We start from the raw sequence: 18,099 nt of genomic DNA, 5'->3' as shown, positions 1-18,099 counted from the left end.
GTTTGCAGTGATCAACTCATTTTCAATAATTATAACTTGTCTCACAATCTCATCTTTATCATGTTGCATGTGAATTAGATTTGTGTTTAGCATATCAATTTCATGACAGTCTCAGATTTTCATTACCTCCATCATTAAGTCTCCTAGTCAAGTCTTCTTTATTCTTCTTTCTATTTTCAAGATCCTTACATAGCCTCATGGTTAAGTCTTGCATTAAATTTCTCATGTTAGTGCTCTCTTGCCTCAACTTGTCTACAATATCACTAAGAGTTTCCCTTTCATGATCATGTTTCTGCATTTGCTCATGAAGTTCTTTTCTCTTATTTTGTGCTATAACCAGGTTCTCCTAAAGTACTTTAATGAATTCCTTAGTAGTCCTCAGATCATCTTCAAGTTTGATATTTTTTAATTTTTCTACATCAAAATCTTCAAGAGCTTCTTCCAATTGTTTTCTTAAATTCTTCATCTGTATCGGTTTTAGAATCTTCCTCAAGCTGTTAGGATTTTGCAAATAGAGGACCAGGCTCTGATGCCAATTGTTAGATTCAATGGCATTCCCAAAGACACTGAGAGGGGGGGGGGAGGGGAGGTGAATTAGTGTCTAACCAGTTAGTTAAATATTTGAACTTACTTATAACTTTGCAACCCAAAACAATGTACCGGTAAACAAGAAATAGTGCAGTAAATAGAAATAACAGAGACAACATAAATGCACACCATAACAAAAGATATTTTAACAAGGAAACCTAGTGTGGGAAAAACCTTGGTGAGATTTGTGACCCACAATATTTACTCACTGGCCAATACGAATAAATACTACTTACAATAGGGGCTTGCACATGTAGGAAGGCCAACTTCCTGGAGCGCACTGCTCAAAAGTGTCTCACTGACTACAATATGGATATTTAAATCCAATACAATGTACTACTCAAAATAGCATCTCAAATGTCTGGTTTAATACTGGTTTAAGCTCAGTCTAATACCTTAACCAAAACCTTCGCTGTCCACTATATTACCTCATACAATAATCTATTATTTATTACATTCAACCGTCATGCAAAATGACCTATGAGATCTCATACATATATGAGTCTTTACAATATACCAAGTCGACTTACAAATAATTACTTATAGTTACAATATAATTCATATAAGAAAAACTTTATCCCATGTTGGCCCGAGTGCCAGTATACTTCATTTTCGGTGTAATCTAGATGCCAGTGAAAGTGCCTGCTGGTGCCAGTGCCTATTGGTGTATGATATCTGTGATGTTGGTGCATGTGTAGAAACTTGTTACTGGTTGGTTGCCAGTTGGTTGCCATCAATGACAACATCAACTATTCTTATTAGAGTGTAGAATGCCAACAAAGTTTACTCACCCAACAGACGGACCCCTAATTATGGACAAGCAGGGAACCAAATGGACATCTCTTCCAGCAGAATGGCCCCAGGTTACATTTTATGTGATGAAATATATTACCTATTGTGCTATGCTCAAAGATACCATTGCTAAATAGGAAATAAGGACAAGCTTGAAATCCTTAACCATCTAAGCAATTCAAACATAAAACCAATGAAATAATGCAATTAAGAAATAGGAATTAAAATCATTCAATAAAACTCCCTATCCCAAGATGACATATCGCTTCCATTGCTCTTCTCCTCTTCATGGTATGATGGCTCTTAGATATTGCATTGGTAACCTGCAAGTGACACAAAGATTCAAAGTTCATGATTGTTGAAAATGGAGATTGGATGCTCAATTTATGGAAAATTGGATGAGATTGATTGAAAGGTGGAACAGATTGATCAAAAGGTGTGAACTCAGGTGAGCTCAAATGCAAGTTGATAGTTGAACTGCTGATTGTAGGAGTGAAACTCAATAGATTGAACAGATAAATTGAGTCAACTGATTGAGAAAAAGTTGATTGAAGGAAGAAAAAGAATGATTGGTAGAAATAAAGAAGATGACACAGAGAGCTTAATTTAGAAAAAGCGAACTGAAAGATGGAAATAGAAGTTGGAGAGATAAATGATTTAATTAATTAATTTAGCATGTGCTTGCATTTAGATTTAGATTATTAATTTAATCTTTGCATGAGATATTATTTAAATAATTGAATTTATTAATTCAATTTAGCATTTGAATATATTTAGAACTTGACTTTGATTTTCAATTTGGTTTTTGAAATCATGCACATGTAATTGAATTTGGAAGAAATTAGAAGAGTATGAAATTAGAATTTGGGGAACTAGAAGAATTAATTAGTTAATTAAATAATTTAAAGAAACTATTTAATTATTTTAGAAATGGAATTTAATTAAATAATAAAGATTATTTAATTTAAAGGAATTAAATCACAATTAATTAATATTTAGAAGAGGGTTGAATGATTAGATGATTGGAGATAGAAATTGAATAATTAGTAATTTATTTAAATAATGAAGATTATTTAAATTGGAGAATTAATCAGAATTAATTAAATAATAATTATTTAATTAATATTTAGAAAATGATTAAATGATGATAGAATAGGAAATAGAATAATTAGTAAGATTATAAAGAAATATGAAATTAGAAGAAATAGTTAATTAACTTAATTAAATAATTAAAGAATCATTTAATCAATTAGAGGAATAGTTAGTACATGATCAATGAGACATTTTTAGGTGTCTACATTTGCGCCTCTTTGAGACAAAGTCGGAACGACATTGTTTCAAAGAAAACAAAAAATTCCGCCCCAGTATGCCTTGGTATTGCTGTGTAGTGTAAATATGCCCCCTCGGAAAAGGTGGTGCAAAAATTCAAAAATTGAGACCATGTTTTCGATACCAGTGTAAAGAGCAAGCGTGTGAAATTTCGTGTCATTTAGAGATCATTTGAGTAGGCTACAAGTTGTTTGAAGCTGGAAGGGACCACGAGCATCAAGGTGTCATAAAACCATAATTTTTTAGCTATAAATAGAGAATTCTAGGAAGTCATTTGTTCATTTGTGATTTGATAGTTCCTTGTTTTCTTTGCCATTTTTGTGCCTGTTTCTAAGTATTTGATCATCATGGCTAGTTATAGAGCATGATTGCACTTGTCGAACCTAGTACGTTCATTTCAGAGACCTCTGGGGACTGTCGGCATGGTATTTTTCATTGCTTTTCCCTGATTTTTTCCTGTTTTTATGCCGTTTTTCCAAAAAAATTTCCATGATCACTTTTTTCTCTGCATTACATAATCGCTTGTCGACTTTTACGCATTAGTGCTTAGTGTACCGCATATGCATGCATCGTAAGTATCACGCATTAGCTGTATCATGCCGCATTCATGTATATCATTACACATAAGTGTTATTTGTCACGAATGCACTCAGTGTGTCATGCATTAGCTTCAATCGTCACACAAGAGCCATATTTGTATCGCATAAGTCATTACTGTTATGCATTCATTGTCAATGTAAGTTTTTGTCATGCGTTTGAAAATATTTTAAGTTTATTTGGATCGGTCATCTGATTTTATGATCATTTTCTCGTTGCAGGAGAATATTGGAGTGTTATACTGTCGCCGGAGCAGACCCAGTGGTCTTGATCTTCGAGATAACTTACTGGATGATGAGATCGAGTGTATCCGTCAGCTTGGTCTATACCATGTTTTGCATTTGCCAGAGATTATGACCAACAGGACCATGATTACAGCTTTGGTAAAGCAGTGGCACTCTAAGACTTGTTCGTTTCATCTTCTGACTGGTGAGTCATCCATTACCTTAGAGGATGTATGGCGTATATTACGTATTCCCATTCATGGTGAGAGAGTTGTATATGACCATGATGATGGCATTGCCGGACTATGTGCACTTTTTGAGTGTGAGATTTAGGATTTGCAGATCAATGGTCGTTATGAGATCCCTTGGGCCTGATTAGATTACGATGACCTGACCATTGTATTATGTAGTATTGTCGGTGGTTTACTGATACCTGACAGAGGAGGTCATGGGTTTCCCATTGGATGGGGTAGAGTGCTTCATGATATGATTGTGCATTGTCGATTGTATGCTTGGGGTCCTTGTCTACTTGCCATGTTGTATTATCAGATGCATGGTATTGTGTATCTGGGATACCGTTCTATCAGTTGTGGTGTTAATTTGCTTCAAACATGGGCATGGGAACACATTTCTATATCTAGACCTATCATTCATGTAGACTTGCAACTAGGTGAGCCTTATGCTTTCAAGTATACAATAGGTATCAGACATAGGGGTTCGAGGAACACCTTGTACTAGAGACATCAGTTTGATATATTGCAACATTTTATTTGGAGACCTTACTTAGATTGCCCTAGTTGGCCTGACGATGTAGTGCACTTGTTGTTCTGCCGACAACAGAGATATCTCATTGGGAGGACCTTTGAGACTCAATGGGTCATAGAGATGTATCTTCCTGGGAGAGTTCTCAGACAGTTTAGTGAGGTACAAGTGACACCTAAGGTTACTGCATATTTTGGTTGTGTTTCGCGAGAGGTACCTGATTGGGGTGTGTGTATTTAGCCACATGTTGCCTCTATTGAGTTTCATTCATTGCAGCCATTACTCTGGGGTTGGGGTAGGGGTGGAGCAGATGCAGGGATGACAATGGAGTATGATACGTGGTTTGCTAGGCACGGGCTAGTGCCTTTGACTGATCCTGTTGTTCCTATTACACCACAGCAGGTTCACCATCTAATACAGCAGTTGAGGATAGACGCAGGGGAGAGAGTCGGTGGACATGATGGGGATGGAGGAGGAGGTGGTGGAGATGGGGGAGGTGGAGGAGATGGTGGAGATAGTGGAGATGAGGGAGGAGGTGGTGGAGATGAGGATACAGACATTGGTGGAGACACTAAGTCTATTAGTAGTGATGACAATGATGATTCTTTAGAGTCATCGAGCAGCGATGGTGGGGACGATGATGAGGATATGCTAGAGTTGGAGGATGTGCCTGCCGTAGAGGGTGGGATAGGAGTGGTTGGTGATGAGAATGTGCTGCAGACTCTTAAAGCACGGGTGCAGAGTTTGGAAGATGAGGTCGCTAGACAAGATATCGAGCGAGAGACCTACCATGCAGATTATGGTGCCCTAGAGGCAGAGCGAGTGCGTCTTCAGCGGGAGAGAGATGAGGCAGTGTGACGATGTTAGATCACTATGGATGCCTTTGATCAACTTTTTAGTGCAAGTACATATGCACGCGACCAGGGAGAGAGATATTTCACTACTGCGCAGGAGGCTATTTATTATAGACAGGCATATGAGAGAGCCATCCTTGAGGGTCAGAGAGAGCCTAGTTTCAGTGCATTCATGGGGAGGAGATCGAGTAGATCTACTTCACAATGGACTAGTAGTGGTGGTGTTATGGAACCACCTCGACATTCTGGGGCAGGATCTACTGGACAGGATCCACTTGCTGATAGAGGCAGTGTTGGTTGATCATGTTATCTGAGCCTTCAGGCTTATTTATTGTATTCACACACATTATCATTTTTGAGTTATATATATAGCATGTGGGTTTTGGTAATGATCTATGTATTGTTTTGCTTTCTATGTATGCTTATGAGTTCTATGATGCATATCTATTTGAGTTCTATATGATACTAAAATGCAATGGTAATACATGTATGTAGTAATGATGATCTGAATGAATGCAATAATGAATGTAAATGAACCCATAATGAATGCAAATGAACCTATAATGAATGCAAATGAACCTAAATGAACCTATAATGAATGCAAATGAACCTATAATGAACTCCAATGAACCTAAATGAACCTATAATGAATGCAAATGAACCTATAATGAATATATTTTCTAATAATAATGGTTGAATCAATTTTAACTCAGATACTCCTTGAAGAAATGTTAGTCAGATGGTAGAGAGAAAAATTGATGATAGAAAGAATGTTAGAAAGCATGTGAGTTAGATGGGAGATGAGAAACCAACAAACTATCAATAAGAAAATGAGATGAAGATGATAATGAAGTTGAATGAATCACGAACCTGTGTCACATATTTTATTACGTCAATATATATTCATCATTGAGCCTTATTATTTGAGCAATGAAACCTTAGCACATCATGGTATAAGGAACCAAGATGCAAAGATATCTCATTGTAGAAACAAACACATAGCAGACAAGGAATGAACCCTCCATTCTGGGAATTGCATTAGGGGTCGAGGTATGTGTGGCAATTTCACCTTGATGTGAAGGCTCTTATCACAGACATCCACTAGAGCAATTTCCCTAGAATTTCATGGGTTCACACCACAAACAACAAACAAAGAAAAAGATAATGCTCATCACAGCTCCTCTAGTCACTTGTGGACATCCTTGAGTAGCATAGAAACAATATCCATCGCCAAATGATAAAAAGATAAAGACTGACCTGGACAAAATTCAGTAGCTATACTGACCTTGTGCCTTCGTTCTCAGTTGTTTGATGTGATGGTTGATAATGTCTGATCTCAGAAAGTTGCGGACCCCGTTTAAGATTGACCTGTCTGGTTTCAAGTGTATCCTCTTCTGTTTAAGACAAGATAATGATCACGTTGATATGGATATGATACGATTGATAAGACAGTTTGATCAGTTGATTGCAGATGTTTGATTGGATAGTCGTATCATTTGTTAACTTCGTGCGAAGTGTTTGCTAGATATCTGCTAGTGTATTTGTTTCTCACAAGACATCTTATTGCAAGTGTTTTGATTGATTGATTTTCAATTTTTAGTCCTTTTCCAAGAACTTTTTCAATGTTTTTGGATTATGTAGATCGATATTTGAATGTTTTTGGATGATTTTCAGGATCGTATTTGAATGTTTTTGGTTGATCTTTTCAGGATTGTATTTGAATGTTTTTGGTATTTTTTCAAGACATTATATGGATGTTTTTGGTATTTTTGGGTTTTCAATTTTTTTTAGGTTTTTGTGGTTTTCATTTTTTGTGGATTTTGAGTTTTTCAATGTTTTTGGATATTTTTTCAGGACTTTATATGATTTTTTTGGATTTTTTCAAGACTTTATCTGATTTTTTAAGGATTTTTTCAAGAATTTATATAATTTTTAGGATTTTTTCAGGACTTTATATGATTTTTTGGATTTTTTTCAGGACTTTATCTGATTTTTAGGATTTTTTCAGTTATGCCCCCAGTGTGCAGACCTGTATGACATGATGATCAATAGAATCTATGTGTAGACAAATGAATTTTTCACATGACCTATGTGAATGGAATGTGCAGGATGAATATGCATTTCCTATTTGAACAAGGTTGATTGTGTTTTTTTTTGCATTTGAATACACCAATTGAAATGGAGGTGCAAAACATTTCATAAATAAGCAGTCAATAGATCTCTAAGGCCGTTCGGAACATTCATCTCAACACACTTAGTGACTAGGATTTACAAATGGAGACGCGAAAAACATCCCCATTGGTTCTTGAAACTTTAATCTTCTTTTGCCCATGTGTGTGCAAATGAGTTAATTCATGCTCTTGTGCTCACTAAAGATCCTTAGCATCCTATACGACTAGCTACATGGATTATTCTAACTTCAAAAGCATCCCGAATAGACCCTCGCTGCCAGCAAGCCTTGAGAGCTCCGACGAGGTTATAGAATGTAATTTCTCAAATATTGCTCCATTGCCAGTAGGCGTTCATAGCCCTGATGGAGTTACTTGCATGTTCCCATAGTCAATCTTTTTTATCGCATTTGTATACATGATATTTCAGTTATATATCATTGCCCTTTTTGCCTTTAGATGGATATTTGGCATAGCTCTTTTTAATTTTATTTTCTTGCCTTGACTTGTAAGTAATGAAACCTACTTGGGTGTGAAAATTACAGCGATGCTGAAGTAGAATTTTAGATTTTTAATTAGTCATATGATCAACTAGGTGTCTAGAATGAATTAGAGATTTATTGTGTTTGAGGTATAGCAATTGATAGATTGTGGGTTAACAAGTCTCAAATAGTGAAATCACTACCCAACCATAAGTAAAGCATCGTCATAGGGTAATGTTGAGAATGAATGACTTTAGAACCCCAAAGACTTCATGTCTGAATATCTAAGAAAGGCGATGACCCTCATTTTCTTTAGATGTCAATGAATGATAAACTCGAACCGTTGCCTTGTTTTATTTGATGCTTCTATAAAAGAAAGTAGAATTTTAAGAATGCAATGCGTCTAAAAAGGAAACAACATGTTATGTAGTGTTTTAAATGATATTATATGCAATGTGGAAAGCAACACCTAAACTATACAACCCTTAGGTATAATATCGCTTAAGGTGCATGTTGTTCATAGGGTTAGAGATTGGATTTCCCTCCGTGGTAGCCAAATGATAGGCACCATTGCCTATAATCATTGTTATAAAGAAAGGAACTAGCCAATTAGGTTTGAATTTCCCTGACATTTCTCATTCTGCTAAGTTCCTTTGATTCTCTTTAAGTACCAGATCTCCCACTTGAAAGGTTTGTGGGCGGACCCTTTTATTGTAACTTTGTCTGAGTCTGTTTTGATACCCTTATAAATGATTGAATGTTGTTTGTCATTTTTCATAAAGGGTCTCTAGTTCTTGCAACCTTGCTACCCTGTAGTCTTCTTTTGATATAATGTTCTGTATAGATACTCTTAGAGACGGTATTTCTACTTCAATGGGGAGTATCACTTCTATACCATAGACCAAGGAATATGGTGTTGCTCCTGTAGGTGTGTGTACTCCTATTCTGTAGGACCAAAGAGCGGGATTCAACTGGAGAGGCCAGTCCCGTCCTGTGTCAGTAACTACTTTCTTAAGAATTTTCAATATTGTTTTATTTGTAGCCTCTGCTTGCCCATTACTTTGTGGATAATATGGTGTGGAAAATCTCTATTGTATGTAGAATTTGTCACACAACTCTTTCACTTCCTGGTTTTTAAATGGATGCCCGTTATCTATAACAAAGCACATTAGAATTCCGTATCTACATATAATGTAGTTGAGAATGAATTTTGCTATCTACTTTCTAGTGGTGTATGTTAAAGGAATTGCCTCAACCTATTTTGTAAAGTATTCAGTGGCTGTCAAGATAAACTTGTGCCCGTTGGATGAAGTAGGGTTGATTTTACCTACTAGATTTAATCCCCATTTTGAAAATGGACATGGTGATGTGATGGGTTGAAGATCTTGTGTTGGTGCATGAATAAGGTCTCCATGCATTTGGCATTGTTTACACTTCTGTACATACCTGTAAGCATCTTTTTCCATGGTTGGCCAGTAATATCCTGTTCTTAGCAGTTTCTTTCATAATGGCGAACCGCTTTAGTGAGCCCCATAGATTCCAGCATGGACTTCTTTTAAAGAAAGGTGTGCTTCATTCTCATCCAAACATCAGAGAAGAGTACCATCGAAACCCTTTCTATACAGAGTATCAGCTATAATGGTGTATCTAGATGCCTGACGAATAAAGGTCTTCCTTTGATTTCTGGACAGATCTGGTGACATGTATTGTGTATGCAAATAAGTATATATTTCATTGTTCCAAGGTGATTCTAGACCCACAATTGCACATACATAGTCTGATAAGGGAGTCTCATATGCAGGTAGCATTATCTGATCTATGATAAACTCAAACTGAGTTTCATTAGCAGGCATATTCAGAAGAGATCCTATGGTCACCATTGCATCTGCTGCATTGTTTTGTATTCTAGAGATTTGTTCAAAGGTAATTTTAATTTTCCTTGTAATCTTCGACCAACTTTTTATAAGGCATGAGTTTGTCATTCTTTGTATTATAATCATCATTGACCTGGTTTACAATTAACTTTGAATCACCATAGACCTGTAACTCTTGTATTTTCCATTGCATCATTGTACGAAGCCCTATGAGGAGAGCTTCATATTCTGCCATATTGTTGGTGCATGGGAAATTGATCCTAAATGACTTGGGTATAATATCCCCTTGAGGAGTAATGAAGAGAATACCTGCTCCAGATCTGTGATTTGTATATGACCCATCAAAGTATAACTTCCACATTACTGAGGCAGTTAGTGTAAACACAGGTTTGTCTGGAAACTCTATCTGCAATGGTTGACTGTCTTGTATAGGAGCCTCTGCTAATTGATCTGCTATGAGTTATCCTTTGATAGCTTTTATGTCTATGTATTCTATATCAAACTCGCTCACGATCATAACCCACTTAGCCAATCGCCCGGTCAATGTCTCTCTGCTCAATAAGTATTTGGGTGGGTCAAACCGTGCAATGAGTTGTACCTTATGACTCAACATGTAGTGTCTAAGCTTTTGGGGTGCAAAGATTACTGCTAAGCATGCTCTCTCTATGGGGGTATAATTAATCTCATAGCCGATCAGAGTCCTATTTATATAATAAATGGCTCTTTCTTTTCCATTTTTGTCATGTTGTGCCAATACAGCTCCCAGAGTTGAGTTCGTTGTTGATATGTATAACAATAGAGGTTGTCCTAGAGTAGGATATATTAACACTGGTGTGTTCAAAAGATAGTCTTTTAGAGCTTGGAAAGCTTCTTGGCATTGTTCTATCCATTTAAAAGTAACTCCTTTCCTGAGTAAATGCTGGAATGGGTGACACTTATCTGCTAACTGTGCTATGAATCTCCTTATGGATTGCAATCTTCCTTGTAACCCTCTGAGTTGTTTAAGTGTTGATGGAGGTTGCATATCAATGATTTCCTTGACCTTGTCAGGGTCTATTTCAATTCCTCTGTTTGATACTATAAACCCTAATAGTTTACCTATTGTTACGCCAAACACACATTTCTTTGGATTTAATCTGACATTATACTATTCCAACCAATCAAATATCTATGTAAGAACTGCAAGGTGACTTTCTCTAGTTTGTGATTTAGCCAATATGCTATCCTCATAATCTTTCATTATGTTATGGATCATGTCATGAAATAATATTGTAATGGCTCTTTGGTATGTTGCCCTAGCATTTTTAAGACCAAATGCCATCATATTCTAGCAGTACATTCCCTATGGGCATGTAAAGGCCATTTTATGTTGATCTTCTGGTGCAATTTTAATTTGGCTATATCCTGAAAAACCATCCATTAAGGATAGCATCTCATTTCTAGCTATGAGGTCAACTATCATGTCGATATTAGGTAGTCAGAAGTCATCCTTAGGGCAAGCGTTATTTAGATCTCAAAAATCTGTACAGATTTCGATGCCTCCCGTGGGCTTAGTCAAAGGTACCAAGTTGGATATCCATTCTGTGTAGTCAATAGGTCTGATAAAACCTACATCCAACAACTTTTGTGATTCTATTTTAATTAGCAATGCAATACTTGGATGCATCTTTCTTAATTTGTGCTTGTAAGGTTTAACTCCTGGTATCAATGGTAAGTGATGCAACACTAATTTAGAATCTAATCCCGACATGTCTGAATAGGACCAAGCAAAGTTGATAGGTCGCTGTTTGAAAAAATGAATGAATCTGTCTTTTTCTTCTTTGCTCAGTGATTTTGCTAGATGGATGTTATGTACAACTTCCCCTTTTGCTATATTTATTTCTTCTGTTTCCTCTGTAAGTAATGCTAAACTTTCTCTTTCCATAGGAAGATTTCCCAAGTCATTAGGAGTAGTCTGATCCTTATCTTTTGTTTGAGAAGTACTTTCTTCTCTGAAGTATGCCATTCTCTTTAGGTCTATAGAAAACCTTGCTTTATGATCACCTTGCAAAAATCCCTTTGTGACTTCTAAAAATTCTGAAATCACTTCGTCATTTTCAAACCAATCCAGCGTTGGTTTTCCTTCTTGCCCCAAATCAATCAACTATGAATGTACTAGGGGTAAATCATTACTCCCTTCTTTAGTATACTTGGATAACATGAAGACTTGATTGTTTGACTGGCTTTGTGTATCTTCATCTTGTCTAAGCCTTATTTGATTCCGTAATATTACACTTTCTGGTGGACTAAAATCATGGAGTGATAAGAATTCATAGTCATGAGAATCTATCTCACTGTCAATATATGTTTCATCATATGGGCTAGCATCACTTATTTCTTCTTGTTCCTATTCCTGTCCTTGATTCCTTTGTAGATTGATTGGTCTTCTTTGTGCATTAGTGACCCTTCTTAAGCCAGGTATAAGCCTTTGCAATCTTTCTTCATCTATTTCATCTGGTTGAGCCTGAGTTGCTTCTGGTGGTAAAAGTAGTGACAATAAACATGGGTGGGAATCGGTGGTGGGGGTAATCCTACATTTGTTGCCACATTAGCCTATACTGTTGTGTCTATAACTACATCATTTTGTAACTCCACAGTGGGTTCTTGCATGAGTTGTCTCATGTCTTCCCCATATGATTCTGCGGTTGGTGATGTAGGTACCTGATTGCTTGTTTGAGTTGAAGATGGAAGAGCTTGTGTGGACCAATTCCTTTGTGATAAGTAATATAATGGTTTACTCGGTTGATTTAGTATATCAAGGGTATGATGTCTAGCTTGTGTGGTATGTTGTACATGCTTGTATCCCAATCCTTGATTTCCTGAATTATCATTAGGAACAACAGGTTCCAATCTTCCTTGCTTTTGTAACCCTAGGCCTGTGGTACCATCATATCCATGTCTTTGGAGTATGTTGAATCCATTGCCATACTAATCTGTGTGTATTCTGGGTGTTGTCATATGATCTTCTTCTCTATATATCTAATGGTTAATATCTTTGTTCAAGGATTCTTCCTCTAAGTCTCCCCATCTAATGAAAGAGCATGAGTCTGAGTATCTCAAAATTTCTTTTCCTTTGTCTTTCTTTTTAACTGTAGTGTGAGGTTTCCCAAAGGACTTAGGAGAAAGAGATAACTGTTTCCCATTTAAAGTATTTGCAATAGAGTACTCTCCACAACCCATATCCTTTATTTGTAAGGAGGATGTCGTAGGCATATCTTGTTGTATTTCTGTGATTTTCAATGTTTCCAACTGTGTAGTGAGAGGTGTAGCCTGATTATTGACATTGTCTTTTAGATAATTTTAATGTTGAAATGGATTTGGATCGCCCTTTATGGTGATTTCAATACCATTGTATGGGAATTTGACACACTGATGAAATGTAGATGGTACTGCTTGCATAGTGTGGATCCATGGGCAGCCCAATAACATGTTATATCCCAGCTCTTTGTCCAAGACTTGAAAAGCTACCTCTATCGTTATTGGTCCTACTTGTATAGGTAATGTTACAATGCCTTTAGATGGATGTTCTTCATCATCATAAGCCTTGATGTTTATCCTTTTGGAAGAATCAATGTGAAGTTCAGAATATCCTAGTGCTTTGAGGTACAAATGTTTAGACCGGCTCCCCCATCTATAAGTACTCTTCTAATTCTTTTCTTCTGAATGTAAGCTTCTAGATGTAGTGGGTCATTATGAAGCAATTTATCACTAGGAATATCTTGTTCTGTATATGCAATATGTGTACCATGTGTTAGATTTCCTACCATAGACTAGAAGGCACATTCATCTATATCTCTGTCCACTATTGAATCTTGAAGTGCTTTGTCCAGTATAGCTCTATGATTAGGTGAAATATGCAGTAGTTCAAATAAGGATATCTGTGCTGAAGTTTTCTTAAGTTACTCAACTACATTTTAAGTCCCTACTGCTGGTGGTTGATTTTGTGGTATCCCTTGCAAGGTTACCTTTGACCTGCGAGTAACCACTGCACAGCCTCTGTCTCTGGGAGTAATTATGATTGTAGCAATTGTATCATTTGTATCATAGGTTGTCTTATCTAGATCTATATTAAATCCTTCTTCATAGTCCCAATGTCTATGTTTGACACTCATAATATGTTCAATGAGTTCATCTTCAAACCAATCTGAGTGAGATGGTTGATCCTGCCCCCAGTCTTGGAAACAAAGATTTGTATCATCGTCATACTTTGGTCCTTCAGATATCATGCAAATTTGGTTGTTATCTTTATGAGTGTCTTGATATTGGTCCTCCTGATCAGGTGTTTCTTGTGAATCATTGTTTGTTGTCTCTCCTGAGCTAATGGCATGAATAGTGTAGTCGTATGAGACTTTCATGTAATTAGCCGTGTTGTCTTGGGTACCTGGTGTGGTAGCTTTTCCCTTATCATGCTTAACAAATGGATCTTTAAAAATCATATGATTCATGTTTGTTGAGGTCTTATCTGTATCAATTGTGATATCCCCTTGGTCTATCATATCTTGGACCAAGTTTTTCAACTTGTAGCAACTTGCCGTTTTGTGACCTTTAGTCCTATGATAATCGCAAAAATCATTGTCATTCCACCATGTGGGTTTGAAAGGACCTGGTTCATATACTCTTACTTCAGGTAGAGTGATCATATTTGTCTATATTAACTTTTTGAGCACTGACTCAATAAGTTCTCCTAAAGGTGTGTAATTTCTTCTTGGAGCGTTTACCCTGGGGTATCTTGTGTTTGTATTTTGCATAGCATTTACATTCGTTGAGGTTGTGTTATTCTCAGTATGTGGATTTGTTGACTGACTCATTCCAAGTGATAAAACAGGTTGAGTTATGTTTATTTTTCTGGCATCTACAATACCATCATTGGTCACATTTTTTTTTTTTGACCAAAACTTAGATTTGTCGTTGTTGTTGGTATTGCCATACTTAATAAGACCTTGTTCTACCAAGCCCTTCTCATATTTGAGAGACTTTTCTATGATTTGTTTGAATGTGGTAAGACATTGAATTTGTATGGGATATTTTCTCTTAGGAATCAAATTTTCTGTAAACATATCCACTTTCTCTGTTTCTGGGATAAATGTCTTGCATCTCCTATAGAGAGCCCTCCATCATTGTATGAAGGATGCAAATGTTTCATTCTCATATTGCTTAGCAGCACATAAATCCATCAAAGTAACCAGGGTGTCAATATTGTGTGAGAAGTTTGCAATAAATTATTCTGCTAATTCTCCCCATGATGTGATGGTTGGTGGTAGATGTGAAAACCACTCTAAAGCCGGACCTCCCAGACTTTTAGGGAATAGTCTCATTAGGTAAGTATCTTTAGAGGCAACTTCTATACATGCCATAAAAAATTCTCTGATATGATCTCTAGGATCACCCTTCCCTTGATATCTATCAAATTTGGGCATTTCAAAATGTTGTGGGAAGGGTGGCATGTATAATGTGTGATCAAATGGACAAGGACGTAAGTCCTGCATTGTGTAGCTCTTTTTATCGTTACCAGTTTGCATGGTCATCATCTGTTGTTGCAAACTCTATATTTGCTGTGTCAGAATATCTATTGATGTCAAAGGTATACCTTGTGTGTGTGTATGTCCCACAAAAGGATTCATAGTTGCATAACTAGGAGGTTGTTGAAAGGTACCAAGATTATAACCTTGTGCATTGTGTGTTCCCATAGGTACTATAAAATAGGTGACATGTGAACCTATGTTTGGTTGACCTGTACCTGTTGTATTGGTAATACCTAGATTTGGATTTTGATAACCATATATGGATCCCATAGAATAGGAAACTAGAGGTTGGTTTACCCTTGTTGCTTGCATTTGAATAGGTGTTGAGATACTTGACATTATCGGTATGCTCTGTGATGGTATACTAGCATTGATCACTGAAGATGACATGCTTGTTTGAAAGTTTGCACTTGTGTTGACATTTGTTGGAAGAGGTACATTTTGAGGAAGACTAGAGGTCATTGCTTGTGTTTGCGTCAAGGGTAGTGTTTGATTGTTATCTTGACCTAAAGTTTTTCTTGGTGGTAAAATATTTGTGACATCAAAATTCTCATGTAATTTTGCCCCATTTTGTATTAACAATGAAAGATACTTGTCCCTATCACTATGTATAAGTGCCTCTAGGATCATGAGGACATGTGGGTCTTGTTGTGTGGACTCAATTTCTTCCTTTGTTAGATGTTGTTGTAATTCGTTTATGGTGGACATTGTTTGTGTACCTGAGTGTTGACCTGTTGCAATGTCCATGTTCCAAGTAGGGTTTATAGACTATGTGTTGTTCGGGTCCATTATTCCTTTTGCTTTCTGGGACCTTGTGATAGGCATCTAAAATTTCCTATATGATGATGGTTCTATGCTAGATGATGACCTAACACTAGATAGTAGACGTAAATATGAGGTATGCAATACTATACTAGACTCTCTATTGAGGATTTTGATGTGAGACCCTTTTAGCCTTTCTAGCTTTCTCTAATGCAAGTCTTTCCATTTGTTGATGAAGTTGTTTGGCCTCAATCTCTCTATCAATCTTATGGGCAATCCTAGACTCAATATCTATTTCGTATATAACTCCCATATACTAGGGTGCACTTCTTCTTAAATCCCAAGCTAAGTTAGCTAGACCATCAATGATTTCTCATTGACCGCCGTTTGGAACTAGATTGGGTTGCTCGAAGGGGAGCAAGCCATCACCTAGGAGACCAATGAAGGCACATGCTATGGACCTATAATTGATAATGGACTTAGATGTATATGAGGTCTAGGTGAAGATGTATATGAGGTCTAGGTGAAGATGTACATGAGGTCTAGGTGAAGACGTATATGATAAATGGTGGACTATGCAACTAATATGGATGATAATGCAAAAGACTTAGGATGATAATGAGGATGTAAGATAGGACTATGCAAAGGACTATGGATGATAATGAGGACGTAAGTAGGACTATGCAAAAGACTAAGGATGATAATGAGGATGTAAGTGGGACTATGCAAAAGACTAAGGATGATAATGAGGACGTAAGTGGGACTATGTCTACGGTCACAAGTATGTAAGGACGTTTTGAGAATCAGTTTCAAAATTGACTTTGTTTTTGGTAACCTCGTGTGTAGGACAATGTTTTGTAGTTTTCCAAATCTGAGAACAATGGTTGGTAGGTATGTATAGCTAACTAACTCAAATTTCATACAATCTTGGAAAATTCAAAGATACGTAGCATAGGGCCTAAAATAGCCCAAAGGACTGACTCAATATTGGTCTATCACAATGATACATAAAAAAGCACAAAATACAATCTTAGGCTGGATAGTGGACACCATTCAGTGAGGCCCCCGTAGCAAAATACCGAAACAAGATGGACAGATAGAGAGTATGGCAGCACTAGCTCCACTCCATGGCACACACTTCTCGGTCATGCCAGTCTCTCTTACCCCGAAGATCCGAAGATCTTATCACTGAGGGATTTCTATCTCATAATGTAAGGTACATGAGGGGTATCTGTGGGGTACGATCCGCACTCTCGGAACCACTGAATGTAGGATTTTTGGCAACTAAATTGGTTCTTAGTATTAGGTTTCGAGGGATCCTGATCCAATGATAGATTCTCAGAGCAAACCACTTAAGGCTTTAGTTGAGCTTATCGGTGTAGGGAAGGCCCCCACATACATCGAATTCACTCAACAATCTATCTGCTTGACCAGTATATTTATATAGCGGCTTGAAAAACCCACTCGAGAGTATGCTGGGAGAGATGATATCCCCAACGCATCCCAATTCGAAGTACCTCTGTGGGGTGATGAAATCCCTAGTCAAAGATACCCCTCACTATGTAGAATAAAAGAAAATTTGGATGTCGTTGTCACCTCCCTTCTTTCTCCCTTAGGATTGATGGTGGGTAGAAAGTCAGTTAGTGCAACAGTAGGTCCACCCCAGAAACAATGAAAAGTTCTTTTCCCTTAAGAAAATGAAAAATGATTTAATCTAATGTAGCCTGATTCACATTCTTTTTATAGCTCAAATTTAGGTGTGAGATCCGCATGTGCATGTCAATTTTAAACACCAAATCCAAGAATGAAGGCATACATGTCAATTTTAACCATTTGTTTGATTTTTAAGCACCAAAAACCAAGTGTGAGATACACGCACATCAATTTTAGCCCATGTTCATTTTAAGAACCAACAACGGAGTGTGAGATTATCCATGCATGTCAATTTTAGCCCATATTCATTTTAAGCACCAACAACGAAGTGTGAGATTATCCATGCATGTCAATTTTAACTGTTGTTGACTTTAAGCACTAAAAATTGAAGTGTGAGTTTTATCCATGCATGTCAATTTTAACTATTGTGAGATGTGCATGCAAAATTACTAA

The sequence above is a fragment of the Cryptomeria japonica genome, chromosome 6, assembly GCF_030272615.1.
Source record: "Cryptomeria japonica chromosome 6, Sugi_1.0, whole genome shotgun sequence".
Classification (NCBI taxonomy): Eukaryota; Viridiplantae; Streptophyta; class Pinopsida; order Cupressales; family Cupressaceae; genus Cryptomeria; species Cryptomeria japonica.
This window is presented reverse-complemented; position numbering follows the sequence as displayed.